General features: G+C 56.5%; 1 protein-coding gene across 3 annotated transcripts in view; it reads right to left on the bottom strand.

The window, feature by feature from the left end:
- Pik3cd (phosphatidylinositol-4,5-bisphosphate 3-kinase catalytic subunit delta) overlaps positions 1-5,208 on the bottom strand; it is a 45,161-nt gene that overhangs the window by 23,220 nt on the left and 16,733 nt on the right. For 2 of the 3 annotated variants that reach the window (XM_023699536.1, XM_023699539.1), the window contains exons 2-3: positions 4,956-5,097; positions 1,683-1,798 (exon numbers count right to left, since the gene is read on the bottom strand). The gene's annotated coding sequence lies outside the window, so the exon portion shown is untranslated. Of the gene's footprint in view, positions 1-1,682; positions 1,799-3,261; positions 3,371-4,955; positions 5,098-5,208 lie in introns of those variants that run through there. The other variant, XM_023699538.1, reaches the window with a different exon arrangement.

The following is a 5,208-nucleotide window of genomic DNA, read 5'->3' as shown; positions in this document are numbered from 1 at the left end:
GAGCTGCTGCGACCCCTCCCTTGTGCTCCTGCTCTTGGCCACTGCCATGAAAGGCTGCTTTCTGCTATGTGCTGCTCCGCCTTGGACCCAGCTCAACATGGACTGAAAACTCCAGTAACTGAGCTAAATAAACCTTTCCTTCCTCCATTCTGAGTGTTGAGTATTTGTCCCAGCAACGAGAGAAGAGTAGCTAAGACACTCAGCCTCCCAAGTACCGGGGTAACAGGCATGTGCGGCCGTGTCCAGCTCCCCATCCATTTTAATTTTTTTGTTCTGAGACAGGATCGTATTAAGTCCCTCAATTAAACTTGTGATCCTCCTGCCTCAGCCTCTCAGAGTGCTGGGATTACATGTCACGCTATCCAGCCACATTTTAATTTTTAGATGAGATCCACAACCAGAAAGGGAGAAATGTGTGTTCCTCTCCCCAGTTAGGCCCAAATTCCCGCGATGGACGAGTAGCACACACTCTCGCCCAGCTTCCTACTTCCAGCCTCACTGTACCCTGCTGCCTTTGGGACAAGTCACATGCCCCAGCTGCAGCTCACAGAGGTGCCACTCAGCCCAGAGTCCCCCTGTCCCCCGGCAGCACTGTCTTGGGTGCCTGACTGAGGTCTAGTTTGCTTCCCCTCACTAGCTCCTAGCACAAATCTGGGTTACTCTTCCCTCTACTCCCTGGAGCATGAGGGTTCTACAGAGAAGTCTCTGGCTTCAGAGTCAGGAAGGTGGGTTTTATTCAAATTCCTTTTTTGTTTGGGGTTTTGAGACAGGATTTTGCTATGTAGTGAAGGCTAGTTTTGAACTCACTACATAAACCAGGCTAACCTTGAATTCACAGCTAGTCTCGAACTTGCAATGACCCTTCTGCCTCAGCCTTCCAAGTGCTGAGATTTTTTTTTTTTTTTTTTTTTTTTTTGCGGAACCAGGGATTGAACTTAGGCCCATGCACCTGCCAGGTAAGCGCTTATTCTACTGAGCCATCTCCCCAGCCCCTAAGTGCTGAGATTATAGGCATGCACCACCACCAATCCTGGCTTCAAATTCTTTTTTCTTTAACTTACTTTTATTTATTTATTTTTGGCTTTTTGAGACAGGGTTTAGCTGTGTAGCTCAGGTTAGCCTTGAACTCACTCTGTAGCCCAGACTGGCATCGAACCCCCAGTGACCCTCCTACCTCAGCCTCCCAAGTGCTGGGATTACAGACGTGCGCCAACATGCTTGGCCTGGCTTCAAATTCTTTGTGTGTGTGTGTGTGTGTGTGTGTGTGTGTGTGCAGGGTCTCACTACACAGCTCAGACTCATAGTGATCCTCCTGATTTCTGCCTCCCTAGTGCTGGGATTACAGGCGTGCATCACCGCGCTCAGGGTCAGGATGGGTGTGGCATGCCGTGTGAGGGATCAAACCCTGGCCCCTGTGCATACCTAAGCAAGTGCTTAGTCTGCTGAGCTATACTGCCAGCCCTTAAATTTTTTTAAAAAATGTATTTAGTACAGGGTCTCCCTCAAATTCTTTTTTTTTTTTTTTTTTTTTTTGGTGGAACCAAGGATTGAACTCAGGCCCCTGCACTTGCCAGGCAAGCGCTTATTCTACTGAGCTATCTCCCGTACCCTCAAATTCTTAACATAACTACAAAACAATATCCCCTCATTCTTCTCCCCTGTTGCTCTCATCCCTAACCTACCTGTCCAGGATGGGTTGAGAAAGACCTCCAGCAACAGCCCCTGGCCTGACAGGTCACAGGTACGCGGGCATCAGTGAATGTCATCCCACATGCCTGCTTCTAAGCTCCTCAGAGGTCTGGAAAGAAAAGATAAGAAGCTGGTTAAAACTGGAAAAAGTGCACATTCTGCACACTCAGACTGGACTTCTGCTCAAAAGCAGCCACTTCGACCTGGTTTCCTTCTGGCAAACCAATCGCATTCTGCCCCCTCAGCCCTTCTCAACACCTGCTTTGGTGCCAGAGAAGCTCCCTTGGGTGGCACCAAAGCAAACCACAGGAGCGCTTTCTGAGCCGTGGCTGGGCTGCATACGGTGATGATTCACACTGTTCTTTAGAGCGGTCACTGTTTTGTTCAGTTTTTTAAAGCAAAGCAACTGATTGATCTGAGCCAGGCCTGGGTTCGAATTCCACTCAAAAGCTGCAAAAAGTAGGTTCCTGAACCCCGAGATCTCAGTCTCCACGGGGAGCTATCTTCAAAGCCCATATCTAAAGGCTCATTCTGCCCTTCCGCGCTGGGGATGAAACGGAAAAGGTGCGAGCGGAGGGCCTGCGCTCCTCTCTGGTTTCTTCCTCCTCCGCGGGAATCCTGGAGATAATCTGACCCCAGAGAAAGGGGAAAAACACTGGAGAGCTGCGGCTCAGCCCGGCGAATTCCAGAAGCAGGAGTCACCCATCCTCCCAGCGAGGCTGCCGTGGGAGAACTTCAGCCTGGAGCCCACTGGGCCGGTGAGGAAATCTACAGGCTGGCTTCTCCCGGGGACAGAGCAGAGCCCAGGAACCTACTGGAAAAGGTAGGTGTGATGTCCACTGTCCCCTCCCACGGCAGCCCCAAACACTGCAAGCAGAGGAACAGCAGGGGCCCACGGCCAAAGAGGACACAACTCCTATCCTCCGAGGAGAAGGAAAGAACAGCACAACCCTGGAGACAGCGAGACCACAGTAAAAGACAAAGCAGAACGCAAGACGAAACCGAGAGGAGGCAGGGGAAGAACTAGTCCTCAGGAATTCAGGTCAAGAAATCAGGAGGCAGGACAGTATTCACCAGCGGCGCTAGGGAGAAGGCGCGTCCAGGGAGGAGGCCGCCAGGTCCTCTGGACCCGGCTTGTCCTTCCCCAGCCGTTTTGGGTTCAAGGGCAAAGCTCGGGAGGTCGCCGCGGTGGAGGACAGAGCCATAGAGCGTGCGATACTGGCTCCGGAACCGGAGCAGGGGGAGGGGAGGGCGGCACCGAAGTGATCGGTCCGCAGAGTAAACATCACGTCCCAGACCTGGCCCTGCTTACCCCGCCACGGGCGGTGGCAGAGACCGTGGGACCGCGACCCCAGAGGCACAAAAGGATGCAGGCAGCTCAGGAGAGCATCGCGGCCCCGCCCAGGGTACCAGAGCGCGCTCGACCCCCTTGCCTCTGGCTCGCCAGCAGAGTGCGGACTTCTGCTCTGCCCGGCCCCCCGGTGACCCCACCCTGCACCCCTGAGCCCAGGCTTGGCTGGACGGTGTATTGGGGTGCGGGGGTGCAGACGCCCGCACAGGTGGGCTTCGTACCGGGTACTGGTGCCAGGGGCGGGGATCGGGTTCCCTGGAGACGGTGGCCCAGGGGACACGGCGGACGGGTCCGGGAGAAGGTCTGGAGGGCGCCAGCCACCCGGCGGCGGCGCGGGGCGCGCAGGGCTGGAGGGCGTGGGGCGCAGGGAGCAGGCAACAGCAAGGGGCGCGGCTGGGGCGGGGCCGGAGCAGGCGGGGCGGAGCGCAGCTGGGGGGGGGACGGTGGGCGGGGCAAGTGGGTAGGGAGCGATCCAAGGGCTGGGCGGGGCCCGGGGCGCGGTGCTCTCTGCGCCCGGCGGTGAGCTGCGCGTGCACAGTGCAGGCTGACCCGCGCTCTGCATAGAGAGCTGGCCTTGGACTTGCGCTCTGAAATAACCAGAGAATGGAAGGTGCCAGCTGCAAAGTGAACCGCGGCTGGTCGTCGGTCAGGCCGCCGTCTGCTCTCGCATTCCTGGGCAGCGCCAGGAGAGGAGCAGCATCAGACTAAAGTCACCGGAGGCTTTGGCTTTGCGCTCGAACCCAGGACAGCTGGCAGCTCCGCAGCGGAGAGCCCGTCCGCCGGGGCTCCCCCAGGTCGGTTTGGAATTAAGTGGGTTCTCCTACACTCTTCGTGCGCTCGGTCCCTCGCAGGCTCCCACGGCGCAGGCGGACGCGACTCCCGCCCAGGTGGCGATTGAACTCCAAGTTCGGAGGTGAGGGCTGCCACCCCCCGCATCCATCCTGCAGCCAGACCCGATCCGCATAGCCTCTTGGTGGTGGAACCGGTGCGGGAGAGGCTTCAGTTTGTATCCAGCCCATGAACTTTTGCTCTCCCAAGTCTGTTTCCGTAGAAGGTTCTTTCGGGCCCACAGCCCGGGACTGTGGCTTCGCACAGTGGGTGTGAGGAGCAGGAGCCACCCATACATGTCTCGCAGGTGGAGACAGTGTTTCAGGAGGATGTTGACCTCCTCTACGGGTGAGGCTCCCAGAGCGCAGCCTGAGCACCCTGGGGGACAGCCCTGGGAGCGCGGGCCCAAGGTAGGGTCCCCAGGAGAGGCCCGCCCACGGCCCTTGGGTGCCCTGCATCCTTAACACCCAGGATAGGATGACCTGGTGTCATTTCTAGAAGTAACACACAGACCCTCAAAGGAGACCCTGCACACAGGAATAGCTTTATAAAGACTTGTGCCAAGCCACATGCCCCACACACAGCCAGGCAGGTAGTGGGGTGGGTCAGGCTTGGCTAAGAAGTCACTGGGTGGGGGCGCTCAGCTTCCGGGGGTGAGAAAGGGGGACTGCCGCCCCCCCAGCTCCACCCCAGGCAGCCTCCACCTCTTGCCTGGGCCTAAGGATAGCGGGTGACTCTGGGTGTGGAACGTGGGTCACATGCAGGCCACCTAAGGCAGGTGGGGTACAAGGAACAGATCGAAGTCGCTGGAAGTGAAAACCAGGCCCTGGACTGGCAGAAAGGCTGGGTGCTCTCTGACAGCCACCTAGGTGTGGAGGATTGCTATCCTTTGCAGCCCCCAACCAAGAACATGTCACTACAACAGTGCCTGGCCACAAAGCCAAGACAGACAAGCTCCTGAATCCCTCTGTCCAAGGCTTGCAGTGGCCCCGAGGCTGGGAGGGAGACACCCTTTTCTCTCCAGTAGGGGTCTTAGTGGAAGGCAAGCTCAATGACCAGGTCCCCATCAACAATAGAACCCACTGACCTGGCTTGGGGTGCAGACTGGAGGTGTCAGCCACTGGTTCTCTTGAACCCAGAAAAGAATCCCGGATTCTTTGAGATGACAAAAGCCACATAAGGTCACATCTCTGTATTTGAAAGTTGTTCTGGGATCACAATGACAAATTCTGCAACAATAGAGACCATTATGAATTGTTGGGAGGGAATTAGTGAGATGACAAGGTACATGGAAGACTCTAGAACAGTGTGGCATGTAAAGTAAATGCTCCACTTGGCAA

The sequence above is a fragment of the Octodon degus genome, unplaced genomic scaffold (genome assembly GCF_000260255.1).
Source record: "Octodon degus isolate 3935 unplaced genomic scaffold, OctDeg1.0 scaffold00113, whole genome shotgun sequence".
NCBI lineage: Eukaryota > Metazoa > Chordata > Mammalia > Rodentia > Octodontidae > Octodon > Octodon degus.
Note: the sequence above shows the minus strand (reverse complement) of the source record. Positions and strands in the feature narration are given on the sequence as shown.